The following is an 18,946-nucleotide window of genomic DNA, read 5'->3' on the forward strand; positions in this document are numbered from 1 at the left end:
ATTAATAGATACACCATGATTGTAAAACAAATACACTGAGGAAAATTTCACACATGTTCCAAATGTTGGATAATTTCATGTGAATATGTAAACAACCAAACATGCATGGACCTTTTCACTATAAGTTGTCACATCTTAACAAAGAATGAAAAGGAGACATACAAGAATATGGAACTGACCCTCTTCACTGTTAAACGTGCCAAAATATATATATCTTTTTAACATTTGAATTCAGATCAAGCAAAGTTTCGAGAGACAAGGCCCGTACTGTTCACCTTGCAGGCTCGGAGAACAGATTGCTACAATAAGGAACAGAACAAGCCAACATCAACAATCACAGAGATTCCCACGAACCGTGCAGAACTGTTACATTGTCAACTTCATTGTCTCCTTCCACATGCAGCAGGTGTCAAAGTCATAAGTCGTCGTGGGAAGCAACAAACTGGCCACTTTGCACGCACATAATCGACAATGGCCAACGGAACAATGCATCCGAAAAGAATTAATTTCTCACTGTGACAGACAGTTCTCTCAAAATGTAAAGAGTTGTTTCCCAGACACACATTGTCCTCCCAATCCATGCAGACGCTTAGCTAATTAACAACCAATTACCGTGACATGAAAATGTTACCTAGAACAATTTCAATGTACAGTAACAATTATCATTGTTTTTTGTGCTGATCTTGTTGATGAACTCAACAGGAAGTTCTGACAGGTGACGTGAGGTTTAACGTCAGACTCACATTCGTTTATTATTTTAAGACTAGGAAGTCTAAAGCCAATACAAACTCCAAAATTTGATTATGATATACTTGTGTCGTGCCTCTCGCTAATTAACTCTCTGGCCTTCTTCAACCCGAAGGTTTACGTCTGCAGCAACACAAGTCTTCCATCTGTCCCTATCCTGGGCAAGATCAATCCAATGTTTTCCACCTTAATACCGATTTACTTTAGGTCCATCTCAACGTTATCCCTCCATCTTCGTCTTGGCCTTCCTACAGGTCTCTTACCATCAGCTTTCCCAACAAGAATCCTGTAAACTCTTCTTTCCTCTCCCATTCGTGCCACATGGCCTGCCCACCTAAGTCTTCTGGATTTAATTATTTTAATAATATCTGGATATGAATCCAAATTATGCAATTCTACATTATGTAACCTTCTCCACTTACTTGTCTCCTCATCCCTTTTAGGTCCAAATATTTTTCCGTTGCCTCCCGCACGCAACGGGATTTTCGGTGCCCCCAAATAGCGTATTATTTTACTGAGGCAACGTCGTTCACCTTCAGCTAATGCTATCCCACGTTGATTAAAGATACTAAAAAAATCACAGCAAGTGCTGGTATATACCTGGAGGGAAATTTATTTTCACGTGCCACGAAAACTGTGTGTGTTGAAACTGTGTAGCATTCTACAACTTGAATTAGACAATAATTTCATGATCGTTTGTGAATTTTAAAATGAAATAGATATATGTGTACAACACAGGGTGGTTTATTTAAATCAGGTGATTTTTTTTTATAAAAAATCTCTGATTTAAATCACTTGTAATAAATAATTTATAGAATAATGTACATAAGGATTTTGCAGCTATCAGAATCACTTTTGGTTAAAGTACATTAATCTCGTAATCATTTAATGGTGATTATTAGGTTCTAAGATAGGAAAATAAAGGAAATAAAATATATGTACTGATGGTGTGAAGCTCATACGAAAGGAAATGTAGATACAGTATTTCTCTTGATTTAAAATTCAATCATTTTATGAGCAAAAATTGCAAACGTTTTGTGTATAAAAATATACAAAATATACAAGATACTAATCATGTTAAACCATAAATAGTGTCAATATCATTAAACTGTAATTAAACATTAAAAAATCTCCAAGATTCAGCTACAAAGACTATTAAAATGTATAAGTTAATATTTTAAGTTATAATTATAGAGTACATCTAGAATGTATTATTTTCACTGGAAGAAAAATTACTGAAATTATCATTAGTTTCATTAACTCACTCAACAAACATTTCCATAGTAGTTACAGTGTCAGAAACAGAAAAATGTATGTTTACGTATATTTTTTATTTTCTTTAAGCAAACTGTTCAAATATTTTACAGGGCGGTTTACTAGAAAAAGCCTTTCTATAAAAAAAAACATATCTATGTGCATCGTGCCAAAAACATGCAAGCTAGCAATTTTAAGCATGTTTCTATAAAATAAAATAAATCGACTTAAATAAAAAAATGTTATTTAAAACCCTAGAACACTACCGTACGTAAAATTTACGTGTGCTTCGCGGTCATTTCCCTCTCCTACCTCCCACATCGCACCCACCTACCCCTCCACCTATGGTATTCCTCTATCATTCTGTCAGGCGCGTGGCAGCACTGTGGTAAGGAGGGCGGAAGCAGTGAACGTCTTTAGTTTGTGCGTTATGTGGGACTCTGTACGTCAATAATACGTAGCGATAGCAACAGAAGAAAAATCTTGCACGTAATTTTGACGTGCATGTAGTAATAACGCCATTTGTATTCAAGTAAGATTTGCATGAATTTTTCAATAATATCTCATTTTTCTATAATATGATCAACATAGCAGCGATCAATGGATACATTATTCACACTCACAACTTTTACAACAATCAGGGCAACTCAGAAAAGAGACTATTCTCACAAATTCAGTTCATGCTTTTTGAAGGTACTGGGGAAGGAAGAGACAAGTACAGTAGCAGCCACGTCACAAGGGAACAGAAAGTATTGCAGTTTCTGCAACTACAAGAAAAGGAGGATGACAACTACGTACTGCTCCTGTGGGAAGCCAATTTGTGGAACACTACCGTACGTAAAATTTACGTATGCTTTGCGCTCAAATTCCTCCCCTACCTCCCACCTCGCACCCACTCACCCTTATGCCTATAGTGGAGCCCAAGTTAAGAGTTCAGTATTGGCCCTTATGGGCTTTTACTTTTGACATCACCACCCCTAAACAAGTGTGTTTCTGTCAGAAACAAAAGTCGTTATCATTCGAAGATAAAATAATAAATAAGCAAAAACCAGAGGAAATGTAAGGCTTTGATGGTTTACACCTTCTTTTGCAATTCGGACCATCAAAAAAAGACGTTTTCCTTTCTTGTGTTTACCGCGATTTGGGGAGTTAAAACTAACAGCCGTCCGACGGTTGCCACTTGCTGCAAACACGTGTTGGGAAGAGGGAAGGGGGCGGGGAATGGCCAGGCAAAAGTTCGTGAATAGGCGGCTCCTGTCGGGGGTCAAGTGGTTTGTTGTTTGCGAACGCGCTTTCTCATTTTGGGTATTTCTTGAAGGAATTTATTATTATAATTATTGTACAACAGCAAAATGGCAAGGGGTGGTATTATCAAGCATAAAAGTGTCCAGAGTCTTACAAGTAAAGAGAGACAAATTGTAATAAATATAAATATACTTCAAGCAGAAAAATCCCGATAAAAGTGTTAGTTGGACTGCAAGCTAAAATGCTGAAACGACTGGAATTTCGTTCAAAACTGTTTACAAAATTAATAGCGAAGCGATTAAAGGTCCTCTTGCAACACCAAACGAGCAGAAAAAACGTCAAGAGGTACGCAAAATCCAACGACTTCGAATATAACTTTAATACGAGGCGATGTGCGGCGAAACTTCCCAGGCACATTGTATATAATACATTGCCGGATTTTTCGGGAGGAGGTTCACTTGCCCCTCCCAAAATGATGACTAAGTATTATGAAAAGTATTGAGAGCGTTATATTAAAAGATAAAAGAAATGATCGAGCCATTTTTCCTAGATAGTTAAAAGAATGTCAGTCTCCTTTCTGTAATTATTCTTCATATGAGTAAAAATACAATAGAACTCCTTTTATTTCACACCTCTACTAATAATTGATTGATTGAGTTTTAAGTCCAATTTTATGCGCAGATAGGTTAGTTGGGACTGGACCTACAGTTTTATGTGAGATACGAAGTACTATGTGCCTCCAGCAGGTATCGAACCCTGGATCACTTGATTTTAATGCGACGACGGAAATTCTGCTAATGCTATCCCCTTATAATCGAAGGACCCTGGGTTCAGTTTCCTGGTGGAGGTACATTCTAGGATGAATTATACATTGAAGGCTCAGTTCCGATTAGTTCATCTGACCACAAATTACACCTAGAACGAACCCTTGCAATTATATTGATGTGAATGACGTGACGTGTCCAATGGGCGTATATGTTGGTCATAACTCCTCCTTGGATAAGTATTCCTAAAAGAAGAGGGTCAACAGCAGGAGAAGATGGCATATGAGGACCAGATACTAAAAAGTATACGTACTACCCCCCTCCCCCTTCGAAAACACTGGGCACAACACTGATACAACACTGATATAAGGGCACTCTTTGATGTGTCGAATAAGTTGCAAATCTGCACATTATATTTCCAATATTACGTAATGCTTACAGCATATTCTGTGCACGTCCCAGAAAAAAAATCTAGACCCGCCTATGACTGTCGAGCTGCTGCTGTGCAAAACGAATAGAGTGACAAAACAATAAAGACATAACAAGACTTTCTGTGCGGCCTTACGAGTTGTTTGGGAGCACTTACAGATCGGGGGGAGAGGTTTGCTTTGGTGCATGCCGGTTATGAACACGGTTTTGTCTCAAACAAGACAGTGTGCCGATAAATGTGAAACAGGCCTCTCCGATGGCACAGTGGTAACGTCCTGGTTTGATACCCTTTGGAGGCATATAGTGGTTCGGATCCCAGTTTAAACTGTAGGTCCAGTCCCGATTAGCCTTTCTGTGCAAAAAGTGGACTTAAATGGAAAAAACACGGCCAACCTACACGATGAAATGGACAGCAAGACGTATGACAAGTATATTCGGGAACAGTTATTTGCAAATCTCCCTCCATGGACCGTCATTACTCTGTACCACAGCCGCATGAAAGAACAGCTTCCCATCAAATCATGGCGAAAGGATTTGTATTCTTGTATTGAACAGTACCCGTTCCGTTAATCACTAACTTTTGTTGCGGCGTGTACTACAGCAGAAGTTCGATGCGCGCTGGAGCTTTCCTGTAGTGTGCACCATGCGGCAACACTGTCCCCATAAGCCCCATACTGAACTCTTAAGTTGGGCTCACCAATAGCAGTGCCTCAAGTTGTCTGTCGGATATAAGGCAACACATAAGGAGAGTGCAAGCTCTGATCGTCTTGATTTGGTTTGTTATGTTGTGCACTGTACGTCAATTTTACGTATCTGTGTAAAACCAGAAATATATTTCACGTAAGTTTGACATTTGTAAATTCGATTTGGATACTTAGATTTTGAAAACGAAAGTTTAAAAGCATGCACTATTTTCTTGCAAGACTTAAAAATTACATTTGTTCCTTATTTACAGCGTTATGAATATTATTATTGTTTGCTTTTAATTGTTCGAACTTTTCGCCTTCATTCTTAATGTACGAATGGGCTTGTCAAGCAAGACCTTCTCTTGAAATATTCTATGTTTAATAAAACCATGTTTATACATTTTAAAATGGAGAATAAAATTCCAATATAAGGAAAAATAAACAAAATAATGTTCACAATGAATAGAAATTTATTTTCATGATGTAGAAGTTGTTTTAAAAATAGATTCCTTCATGTACGTAAAATTTACGTATCGGTAGTTACACTGTAATATTGGAACACGGTAGTGTTCTAGGGTTAAATTTTAAAAATTAATAACATTTTTTTAAATAAAAATCATGATTTTATCCACCCTGGCACAACCTCATTATTATTTCATTATTAGTTATTTGCGATTCAATTAACTTTGTCATTTCGTAATATTGTGCACCAATAATTTCCATTTTCAATAGTTTCCAACCCGATTTTCACTTACTAGCTTCTCCTCGGAGTTCGGAATTTACTACTCCGCCATCTCTTTTTATTACAATAGGTTTGTTGCCACTATACTGAAATGCGTCTATTTCAACAAAATGCAAATACTGTCCAGAACACTAATGTTGTTAACGCCTCACCTTAATATATTTTCCTTGTTTGCAGTAGCAACGGCAGAAAAAATATAATAGCTCAAGGGGACAGAGAATCAGCTGAGAGGTACACAAAAATACTCAGAAGTTTGAAAGTTAATACAAGAAATTTTGAATATGGTAGTCATAACACCATCAAATACTGATAGTTCCAATTAAAAAAAAAAAAGAGGGGCACAGGAGGTCAGCCAATAAAAGGGGCATGACTAACCCTCACCCTGCGTGACGTGGCCACGGTTTATTTTGTAAACATAACTTGTGTTGATTTTTACTCAAGTGCAATACCAGACAATTCCTCCAAGATAATTTAGTTCACATTTGTGATTACAACCTCCTTTCTACACTTGCCTCTTCCGTGGCGTAGCGTTACGTCTGAGGGCTACCATCCTAGACTAATAGTGTTTAATGAAGCTTTAAAACCTATTGTTCATTGCTTAGGTTTACAGTGCGATAAGGTCCATTGTTAGCGCCAGCCAGGACTGCGTGCCTTCTTTAATTGACACTTCTATGAAAATAGAGGTGGGCCTGCCGTATAGTTTCGCACTCGGCATAAGCGGCCCATGGACCCACACTGATAATCCATGGACATTTTAAGTTATTTTTAGAATGTTTAAAATGCTTAACAGCTCCATGTAATTACCGCACTCGGCAGCTGCCGCTTTGTCAGTTAGTTGATATAAATATAGATAATATCTTAATAATAAACTATAATCTCAAGGTATTTTAATCCATTTGGATAAAGAAAGAGACATTTCTTAAATGCACACATCCTGATGGAGTCCCGAACTTCCTGATTGGATTTGTACATAAGACTGTGAAAAATGGGAAACACAACCTTGTACATTAGCTCTTAAAAGACATGTTTGATTGCTTCAATAGCTCCTACCTCGAAATCAATGTACAGTGTTTCAGGAGTCCATTCCGGTACTACTTTAAAGATAGCTTCAAATAGGCGAATGTAGGTAACCTTTTTCTTGTCAGAAAGCAACACAAAAACTTCAGGCGTAACATTTGTTTCTTCTCTAGTGCTTCCTAAATCTACGTGAACTGTGTACAACTGAGCAAACTGCTTGCAAGAAAATATTTTTTTTTCTCGTTTCAATGTTTATTTCCCTCTGGAACTTGCAAATATAACTAGGGCCCGGGACTTCATGCTATAACATATTTTTTATTTGGCATCAGAACGAATACTGGGGTAGGATTTCTGATGAAAATCGGCCGAAATAGACAAACATGACAAGGCATATTTTGACCTATTTTACCAATTTCGCGTTTTTACAACATATTTATTCAATTTTCTCGCAAAAAGACATATTCCTGCATAATTTCGTAATTATCTTGCATATAATCGGTTACTTCATAATTTATTCTTCGTACCTTTAGAGCAACGGATAGTTTATATTATCGATGGCAGGATAAGGAAATTATGGACGAAGAAATTAAAAGCAGATGTCGTATTTTCTTACTAACTTGTACAGAACAATAATACTCCCGCTTTGTTTAGCGAGCTGCTAATTATGCTTTAGTTTCCACAATAGTAATAGTAAATGAAACTTAGGATAATTGTAGTGAACCTCACTATATTTTCAGTATTTTTCCACTACATTCTTAGGTTAAAGAAATTCTGTCTTCATTTAATACCCTAACCCCCCCCCCCCTTTCCCTAGTCGATCTTCCCTGGAATATACTGACATCCTGTATAATGATACATTTGAAAGTACTGTTATGAATATTTTTGGCTTTACTGGGAATATTTCTGCATTTTTCTGACATATTTTTAATTTTTCATGACATATTTTCCCAATTTTTTGACATAATTACATACATATTTTACAGTTTTATAGGGCATAAAGTCCCGGGCCTTATTAATAACCTCTCACCTTCACGGTCGTCAGCTAGTAAGAAAGTGTTGCCATCTGCCATGACTAAAATTTCTAGATCCAAGCTCGGACGAAACGCAACTCATTAAACCGTCGCGGACGAACTGTATAGCCTTTTTCTACGAATTTCGCTTTTGGACGAACTGCAACCCGGACTAAACGCTACTGAACCGCCTCTCCAGCCCAACTAAACTACACTTAGGTTTTTAAGAACCAATTGCAATTTCAAGATGCCCTAAAATTTCGGCGAGTCTAGTTGCCCAAGCTACAAGCATATTCTCTAGACATATTTCTGGAAATCGGTTTTCCGCTCGACATTTGGAATCGATCGATTTCGCTCAGATTTGCAACACTGCTCCACACCTATTAAAATTGCTGTGAGGATGAAGTGTTGCTATTATTATTTTACAAACTGTATATATACGTGCATAACCTCAATATTATTTAATTATTAACTTGTGTCCATTGTCCGCATTTAACATTAGTATGTGTTCACAAACTCGGCCATTTGTGGAGATGGTGTGATCAGCAGCATGCTTCGGCCGCCCTTACCCCTTCCTCCCAGGGTTGCACCCGGGTACCCATTTATTAGAGTTTGGGTGATTCCTAGAGACTCCATGTGGGAAAATTGCCTGAAAAAATCCCACCTTAGACGATCCACTCCGAGAATCTAACCCGGTTCTCCCGCGTGGCAGTCAGATGCCCTACGGACTGACCACAGAGGCTAACTCTTTCTCTCTCCCTCCTCCCCCTCTTTCATTACCCCCCCCCCCCCCAACACACACGGTTCATTTTTGCCTAGATTGCATTGGACTTTAAGAAACCTTTTTTTTCTTCCACAATTTAAATTCGGTCCAAGTTGCGTATTGTTTCATTGAAAAAAGGTTCGTGGACCGTATTTAAATTGATCCGGAAAAAGGTTCCTGGACCGTATTTAAATTGAACCACAATAAAGGTCCTTGGACCGTATTTAAATTTATCTGGAAAAAAGGTTCCTGGACGGAATTGAAGTACTTTGCAGATAAAAAGGTTGTATACGGTCCAGAACGCATTTACGCTTACTGATTTTCTCTCCTGGACCGGAATTGAATTTATTTAAAATTCCTGGACCTTTAACAGCCCTGGCGAAGAGTGTCAAGGGAGGTAAGTGACCACTTTCGTGACCACGAAGTCTACATGGCACGGCTGCTCGATTTGGAGAAAGTACAACATAACCAAAAAAAGACTGCGTGGAGCAGTTTGACATGATTCGAACTCGACTGCGATATTCTGGGTGTGACAATTTCACATGATGTGAATTCAAGTATTTTTACCGCCAGCGAATGATAGTCCTTTTAATGTGCTTTTTACATGCATGCATGTTTTCTCCTGGAACAGTAAAACGCTTTATTGTCGGTATTTCGCGCCTTGCCCCTCCTCCCCCTTTTCATTGCATGAATACGCACTTTGAAAGTTTTTCACATGATACGCTAAAGTTCCACCCTGCCGCTTGGTGCGTGATGTACTGAAAAAAAGTACTGCAGTTTCACAAATTTAATGGATTTCGGTAAACTTCAAACGAAGAAATAAAGATTTCGAATGAGTGATTTTAAACTGTGGCAACAGATGTCAGCTTCTGACTACATCGCTAAAACTAGCCAAAATGGCAAAGTATGATTGATTTAGGAAGAATGTTTATAGAGAAAGGTAAGAAGTTAATAAGCTGTGAAGTCTGGGTTGCTCACATACAATACTGAATTAAGACTCACTGGCTGAATTGACTGTTCCACACACCTTCATTATTAGTTTATCACACACACACAATATAGTGTATAGATATAGTACGACTTTCAAGAAAGAACACCATTCTGCAACTGATCAACAGACACGAGTAGGCTGTTTTCAACTTAAGTATCCATGGCATAGTGCTGATATATTTCATGTATTAAAGTGTCCACAAGAAACTCGTAAGACTGACATTAAGTTTGAACTTAGCATATAAATTTCACCAAGTTTACGGTGATACTACTTCGATGCCTCTTTTTGTGTACGAGTTTGGGTTTTCCTAATACGTATGCTACGTGTTTCTAAGGCCCGCTTAGACGGTGATCAAAATGCTACCGTGAAAAATTTTACGGTATATTTCATGGCATTTGTCAAGGATAGAACCGGCTCTATTTCCGAACCATTTTTCGTACCATAACCAATCAGAAGCGACCTCTAGGTCACGAGTGCAGTTGTAATGGCGGCCGCGTGAGATGTAAACAATGTATCACTTCACATTTTAAAAACACGATAACTATTCAACCGAGAGGAATAAAGTTTTCTATTAAATGGTTTTAGGTACAAATCAATGGCGCTGCTTAAATACTTACTTTATAACATATATCGTACACGTATGGAAGAATATTTTAGTTGTTTCCAGTTTGTTGTAAACATCTTGCACTCAATATAGATGGTGTCACTCCACGTGCCCTTCGTGCTGTATGTATTATACATTATGATTGCAAAAGCTTACAGAAATTTTACATGAAATGCTTCCGTGTAAAGTACTATCTCCTATAAGATTTTTGGAAGCATTTACGTAGCATTTAGGCTAGACTAAGTTTAGAACATTATATATATATATAACACCTCCCGAGATGAAAGCACAAATACGTCATTGATGTGGCATCTTCGCAAAACAAAAAGCTTAATTCGCACAGTACGTAAGCCTATATAACTCTGGCGAATATCTGGACAACAGCTAGAGCAAAGCATACGAAGATGCACTCTAGAACGAATTCTAAATGAATGTCATTTCTCAGAAATATAATTATCATAGCGTTTTTTGAGAGGAGAGGAAATTTCGAAACAGAGCAATAAAAGGAGAGAGGGACGAAGAAAGAAAGAAAGAAAGAAAGAGAGAGAGGGAGAGAGAGAGAGAGATGAAGAAGAAAGGAGAAATAAAAGAAACATAAGGAAACAGCAACAGAGAAGAAAGGTAAACAAACGGTGGGAAAAAGAGAGGGAGAGGGGAAAGAGAAAGAAAGGATATGAAAAAGAGAGACGCAATAGAAGAAAGAAATGAAAAATTCAAGGCAGAGAGAAAGAAAGAGAGCAAGTTAGTTGAACAAAGGAAGAAGGGTTGTTAAAGGTCCAGGAATTTTAAATAAATTAAATTCCGGTCCAGGAGAGAAAATCAGCAAGAGTAAATGGGTTCTGGACCATAAAGAACCTTTTATCTGTAAATTATTTCAATTTTGTCCAGGAACCTTTTTTCTGGCTCAATTTAAATACGGTCCAGGAACCATTTTTCAGACTGAATTTAAATTCAGTCTAGTACCCTTTTTTCCGTCTTAATTTAAATACTGTCCAGGAACCTTTTTTCCTGTATCAATTTAAATATGGTCCAGGGACCTTTTTTCCGGATCAATTTAAATTCGGTCCAGGAACTTTTTTTTAAATGAAACAGTACGCAACTTGGACCTAATTTAAATTGTGCGAGAAAAAAATTTCCGGTCCTGCAGCGGAACCCAATAGAACCCATTAGAATTTACGGTTCCTGGACCTTTAACAAGCCTAAAAGGAAGACAGGAAAAAGAGAGATAGAGAGAGAGAGAGAGAGAGAGAGAGAGAGAGAGAGAGAGAGAGAGAGAGAGAGAGAGAGAGAGAGAGAGAGAGAGAGAGAGAGAGAGAGAGAGGAGGGGAAATTTATAAAATTTGGGCCCCTAGGCTATCCGTTGGTTTTAGCCCTGCAGATATTATTGTTATTAACAGTTTTGTTATCATGGCACTTCACTTCCGCTTACTGCAACTCTGTGTATGCTTATCTTCTTCTTTATTCTATATACTTTTCGTTTATAAGCACCACTTGCACTATGTATTTCGCCACACGGTATTAACACCGCACCCGCACCAAAGGAAAAGAAACCGACACTACACGACGGTAGCCACACTGGCCACGAACTGAGAAACAAGGATGTTCATTTCAACCGTCAATATCCCTCCACTTGACTTTCAATCGTTGGCATTCAAAATGTTTGCATTCGTTTCTTCGAGGAACATTTGTTTATATTCGAGCACTGTCACGTGACCTCGAGCGGTTGCCTTGGCAGTCTGTAACTTTCAAGTTGTTTAAACGCTAGAAACTCCTTCCTTCTATCCAGTGGCGGCGATTGGGTTCCAAATCGAGGGGGGTAAGGTGTCAAAACTGGGAGGAGGGTGCAAGGACAGTTTACTTTATCTTGGTAGATAAGGTTCAGCATAGTGCGAGGACAAGAGTGGCAAAACGTGAGGGGGCAACTGCCCCTCTCCCGCCCTCCCTAATCGCCGCCACTGGTTCTAGCTGGTTTCATGAAATAAGAAAGGAAAAGGACTTAACATGTTGTTTTATTTTTCTACTAGCTGATTACCCGGCATTGCGCGGGAATTTATTTATCCCAATCTTGTATTAGACAGGAAAATAATGAATTCTAACTATAATGTAAAATGTAACTAATTTCAAATGTGATCGTGAATGTCACCAATTAGCTTAGCGACTCCGAAAACTATGGATTCGACACTAATCTAGGTCATTTGTGGCATTTTATTTTTCACCACCTCTCACCCCCCATGCCGTTAGGTGATGAACTTGGAATTGAACCGCATTGGGAGTGTTACGAAAACTATGGATTCCATTCGCAACACAGCCTGAATGTTAGGCAACCCGAGAAACACTATCGTTGTGCGGATTGCATAGAATTACGGATGTCTGTTTGTGCGGAATTTAATATCGGTGGTTCTCGATTATTTTTACATGTCACCCCTTCCCGCCCCACCCCTAAGGGTGCCAGGGGTGTCTTACCCCCACAGTATTTCTTTCCAGATTGCAAGTGATACGCGTACCAAGTTTGGTTGAAATTGCTCCAGGCATTCGAGAGTTATGCCGGAACAAACAAATATACACACCCACACACACACATACATATATTTTTTTATATGTAGAAGATTATCACAAAATTAAGAAATTTTAATAGTGGATGGTGTTTGTCACTTCTGCCCCATCAGCGTCTCATTTTTGTGTGGCCTAGGATAGCCTAGTGGCAAATTCCCTCCTGAGTAGGAGAGTCGTAGTAACTACGAATTACCAAATCAGATCTCAACTGAAAAGACTTCATCCAGCCTTTCACCAGTGCTACACTATTGCATTGCAAGTACTTCCACAACCAGCCCAGGGCGTCCCCTATGCCGCAGTGGTAGCGTCGTCGCATTGTAATCAAGGGATCCCTGGTTCGATACCCGGTGGAGGCGGAGGCACATTGTGGTTCGGATCCCACTTTAAACTGTAGATCCAGTCCCGATTAGCCTTACTGTACATAAAGGGGACTTCAAACATCAAATCAACCAACCACAACCAGCCCAACACATTGCACCGCACCAAGGAACCGTACCAACTTCTTTCCCCCAGTTTATAATAGTAAAGGATCACTAACAAAACACTCACCGTGGCAACTGCAGCCGGAGCTCCGTTTCGTAACTTCGCCGGGGAAATTTTCCGCAAACTGACTGCAAGGAAGTCGGCTCGTTATGACGGACTAGAGGTTCTCACTGAACTGAAGGTCATTCATCAACACGAAAAGACAACTCTTGTCATTTTCACGGTTTCCGTCAACCAGCACTCGCCGAACTCTTTGCTATTTCCGCAAGCACCGTCCCGGACGACTGATATGATTCGCACAGGGCTTTACGCATTGATAAAACTTAAGGGTTTTCCCTTCTTCCTGGGACTAACGGAGCAACATTGGAAGCCTCACAAGTCGTGATCCTCCGGGTTCGCTAATTCTCAGCTGTTCGTGCGAAGAGACGAGTGTTGAACAAAGAACAACGATTTTTTTTTACAGCAATGCTACAAGAACCCTATTTTTTCATGTACTTCAACACTTGTAGCGTTTTGTTCGTACCAAATGACGCACTTGTTTCATCAGAAGCTTCCCAGCAACACTCCCTTGATTTCAGAGGGGGTGGAAGGGGGGCAAGATCCTTAAGTAGGATAGAGTTATATCGACGATATATCAAGCACTCAACTTTTCGCTTATCAGAAACATAAATTATGCCCAGTGGCGGGGATTAGGGGGGCAGTTGCCCCCCAGTTTTCGCCACTTTTGCCCCCGCACTATGCTAAATCTTATCTACAAAGAAAAATGTACTGGCTTCCCCCCCCCCCCAGTTTTGGCACCTTTCCCCCCCACCGGTTCTGGGACCCAATCGCCGCCACTGATTACGCCACATAAACCAAATTAGACATTCTGAAAGGTTCTATTTATTTTGCACTAATTTTGCATGAACTTGATTTTATATTGATCAATACAGTAAAACCTCGTTAATCCGGACTAATGAGGGATAAGCTGAACGATAGAACAGTAGAAAGTGCATTAAAACTCCATTTATAGCTACAAAACACGTTTATTATGGTGTATTTAAAGGGCCTAGGCCTAAATACACTATACAGTACAGTACAAAGTCTGCGTGAAACAGAATTTCATCAGTGGTTGACTGCCTTTTCTTTGGGAAGTTCTCTTGTTGACTTCTAGCCACATTTAAAACCTTGCATTCTGCTTCTTTTTTGCCTGTCCGGATTAAGCGAAGTCCGGCTTATCCGGATCCGGATTAACGAGGTTTTACTGTATTTGTATGTACATACTCTTCTCCAATTATATGCATCAATTTACCTTAGAATTTGATTTAGATTATTCAAGAATTACATCAGAATATTAAAATAGATGTTATATAATCACCATATCCAGTTTCTTCATGCAAGATTGGTGCAAAATAAATAGAAATTTGGAATTTTGCATAATTTCTACGATAATTAGACCCCGCGAAATTGTGGTGCTGTATTTTTGTGGAGCCCGTGAAAAACCAAAATGCTGGAAATATATTGGCAGGTATCCGTGAATGAATTTCAACCGATACTTTCCGATACCGATGGTATCGCATGTACTGTTATTTTCTCTTGTTAGTACACTCCCTAATGTTGTATTTGGAATGCTCTGTTAAATAAATAAGTATTGTGTTCAGTATTGTATTTTTGTTATTTTGCGTCACTCTTCTGCGACTTGTAGCTAATTGCAACGATGAGGTTGAGTGATGATTAGATGAAATTGACGGAGGGTCGGTCATTAGGCCGGTATTCGAACCCTGTCAAGAAAAGTGAAAAAAAAAAATGCGAATAAAAATAAATTAATTTTCGGAACGTTGATGCAGAAAATGAAAATATTATTCAGTGGTTCTCTAGAAACACCCTTTCACGGTGTTCAGTTAAAATTTGAAAATTATCTGTCGACTGCTTCTCGAGATAATCGTGACCAAAGTTACCCCCATAAGCTTACATGGAAAATTCTCAAACTTTTCCCCGTAGTAGGTGATCGCCTTAACCCATTCGGTCACCGACCATGTGGGTCATCATGAGAAAACACGTTCACAAGAAGACAGAAAAGTGTGAAAGAAGCGGAGAAGAATGAGAGATAAGAGGAGACATAAAAGAATCTACAAAGAGAATAGGAAAGCCAGGGGAATAAAGAAACGATGCAGAGAGAGAGAGAGAGAGAGAGAGAGAATAAACCACACTAGTCGCATTCTAGTTATTTACTTTAACTTGATATCTACCTACGAGGGTTGCTGGAAAAGTTTCTGCAAACTACCACCAACAGTGGCGCTAGTGTTCCGCTATTATAAAAATCAGAAGAATAGACCTTTTTTATGTTTAAATTATCTTTGATTATTTGTTTAAGCCTATTCGTTTATTTTTCACAGCAGTTTGAAGAAGTAGTTTCGTGTGAGAAATGGAAATTTCACGTGAACACTTTCGGGCAATGATTTCTTATGATTTTAAATGTAGTTTCACACCGAAACAATGCATCGAGCGACTTCATTTGCCTTTTGGGGATGAAGCACCAACCAATAGGACTGTGTACAATTGGTTTTCCGAATTCCAGCGTGATCGCACATTCCTCAGTGATGAATTTCGTGAAGGTCGTCCATTCACGTCTGTTGCTGTCAGTAATGTTGATGCTGTGCGTGAAATGATTGAGAGATCGGCGTGACATACCGTGAGATTCAGGCATCCTTGAACATTGACATGAAAGCAATATATACGATTTTGCATGGTCATCTGAACGTACGGAAACTTTCAAGTCGTTGGATCCCACACAACTTGACCGAAGCTCAAAAACAGGCACCTGTAAATTGGTGTAAAGAAATGGTCAAAAAATTCAACCGAGGAAAGTCAAATTTGGTGTACTACATCGTTACAGGGGATGAAACTTGGATGTATTCATACGAACCCGAAACTAAACAGCAATCCACTGTTGTTTCTTCGGTTATGCCGGACATGTTGCAACAATAGGTTTAGAAGATCGAAGGACTGTAAATGCTGAGTGGTATACAACAATTTGTTTGCTAGAGGTCATCTATGAATTGCGTAAAACAAACTCAAATCGTTACATTATTCTTCACCACAACAACGCCAGTTCCCACTCAGCACAACAAACTGTTGATTTTTTGTCCAGTAAAAATGTCGAATTAATGTCTCATTGTCCGTGCTCACCTGATTTAGCACCTAATGACTTCTTTTTGTACCCACACATGAAAAATAAGATGCGTGGTGAGCGATTTGTGTCGCCTGAAGCAGCTGTTGACTCATTTCGAACAGCGGTTTCTGAGGTATCAGCTTCAAAGTGGAAAAAATGCTTTCAAAATTGGTTTGAGCGTATGCAAAAGTGTATCGGTCTTAAGGGTGAACACTTTGAAAAACAATAAAGCCATTCCCAGAATTTCACATGTCTTGTTTCATATTAATTGCAGAAACTTTTCCAGCAGCCCTCGTACTATACCTTGGCTAGCCGTGAGGATGAGGAGGAATGATGAATGCAAGGGTGCCCGTAGTATTCTTTCTCAGGGAGGGCAGTCATAGAAACTTTTATTATTATTATTATTATTATTATTATTATTATTATTATTATTATTATTACATTACTATTACTACTACTTCTTATGTTTCTTTTAAAATTACATAAATTTGTAATTTCCACATTCTGTATATCTGTATACAATTTGCATAACTATACTCTTAATATTAATTCATGTAGGACAACAAGCTGTTTTTTATAGTTAGATAAAATCAGTGCAAAATAGACTGTAAGCTTAAATGTAACCCCTACTTCAAATAATAATAATAATAACTTACGACCTCTAAGTCACAGAAAACAATACTTTTTGTTATAAAATACCTCTACAATTTCACCATTCGAATGGATCAATGGATACTAAAACTCAAGTGGGGAGGAAGACGAAGAAACATTCATGGCTAAGGACCTGTGGCATCTTAAACTAGCCGTTTCTTCACCGAAAATGCGAGAATTAAAAACAGTAAAACTACGATAACTAGGTATCGCTTCGGTGGCAGAACGCGTTCAATGTTCGTCTCACGATCGACTACGTAGGTTGTGTGTTCGAGTCCCGGTTAGAGAATTTGCTCCGTCACCTAATTCATCTAATCGCCACTTCATCAGTCATCTGTTCGTAAAGATGTAATTACAAATACAGTGCGTTCAGTTTGGCTCGGGGCCGAGACAGCGCGTGACTGCAGACGGGGAGGCATGGCGCAGATGCCGGGATTTTCTTCCCGTAACGTCCCGCTTATTTTTATGCACATAACTTTAGCACGCACATAACGATTGAATTGAATATATTTTACTTCGCTTTTTGTGCCACTTTTGGCTAAGTTGCGAAGATGAGGATGAGTGATGATACGATGAAATTGATGAATGGACACTCACAAACATCCACGCCCAGGTCAGGATTCGAACCCTGGACCCCTGACGTCGTAGCGCGGTGTGCTAACCACTCTGCTACGGGGGGCGGCTATTACTGACCTTTGTTATAGGAGTTGTTCAAACTGGTGGCAATGCAAACAATGTGCAGGTGGAGATATGAATGCCAACATCTCTAAAGAGGAAACATAATCACGGAAAAGAGAGAAAAGTTCCTGATTAACAAAAAAAGGAGAGAGAGATAGTGAAAGTAAGGAAGCTGTGTGAGAGCGAAATGGAAAGGTATTTAAAAAAGTTGAAATGTCATCGAGCATTAACCACGTTTACTTTCGAATCATTCCTGGGCGTGTGCAGATAAGATCTCCCGCCCCTCCCCCCTCCCCCGTTTAACCTCGCAGATGGAAGACGCCGATTGCACAAAAGCGACAGCTAGAAAGTAATTTGAATCGAAGCCTCCTCAGAAGCGTGAGCCTTGTCATGTTGCATCATTAGATGGACGCCGATTCACGCCAGAAAAAAGACTCTTCTCAAGTTTTCAAAAGAGGAAACATGGGCAACACAGCTGAGGTTAAGGAAGTCACGATATGACACAGAAGAAAATGAAAGTCCCTAAGGTCTTGTAAATGATCGTTTGAATTTCAAATTGTGGGTACGTCAACATTTAAGCCAGGGTTGTCGAAGGTCCAGGAATTGTAAATAAATTCAATTCCCGTTAGAAAATAAACTCAACAAGCGTAGGTAAATGGGTTGTAGACCGTGAAGAATCTTTTTATGTTTAAGTACTTCAATTCGATCCAGGAACCTTTTTTCGGGATCAATTTAAATACGGTCGAGGAACCTTTTTTTTTCGGACCAATTTAAATACGGTCCAGGAACCTTTTTTTCCGGACCAATTTAAATACGGTCCAGGAACCTTTTTTCCGGATCAATTTAAATACGATCCAGGAATATTTTTTTCCGTATCAATTTAAATACGGTCCAGGAACCTTTTCTCCCGTATCACTTTAAATACGGTCCAGGAACCTTTTTTTCCAGATCAATTTAAATACGGTCCAAGTTCCGTATTGAAATGAAACAATTCGCAACTAGGACCGAATTGGTTCCGGTACTGTTACGGAACCCAATAGAATAGAGTGTATGGGTTGCTGGACCTTCAACATCCCTGATTTAATTTACTTGCACCCGCCACATCATAAAGAAACCAATCCGTCTTTCTGAGAATCAAAGTCGTCACGTTAAAACCTGATGTACTCAGTACAGGTAAG

The 18,946-nt window shown here is 39.1% G+C and overlaps 1 protein-coding gene across 5 annotated transcripts in view; it reads right to left on the reverse strand.

Moving 5' to 3' along the window:
* ninaC (STKc_myosinIII_N_like and MYSc_Myo21 domain-containing protein ninaC) overlaps window positions 1–18,946 on the reverse strand; it is a 266,558-nt gene that overhangs the window by 155,094 nt on the left and 92,518 nt on the right. Inside the window, exon 1 of one of the 5 annotated variants that reach the window (XM_083139404.1) lies at window positions 13,355–13,608. The exons of the other annotated variants lie outside the window; for them this stretch is intronic. The gene's annotated coding sequence lies outside the window, so the exon portion shown is untranslated. Of the gene's footprint in view, window positions 1–13,354; window positions 13,609–18,946 lie in introns of those variants that run through there. 5 annotated transcript variants of the gene reach the window in all.

The sequence above is a fragment of the Lepisma saccharinum genome, chromosome 17, assembly GCF_977018435.1.
Source record: "Lepisma saccharinum chromosome 17, izLepSacc3.1, whole genome shotgun sequence".
NCBI classification, from domain to species: Eukaryota; Metazoa; Arthropoda; class Insecta; order Zygentoma; family Lepismatidae; genus Lepisma; species Lepisma saccharinum.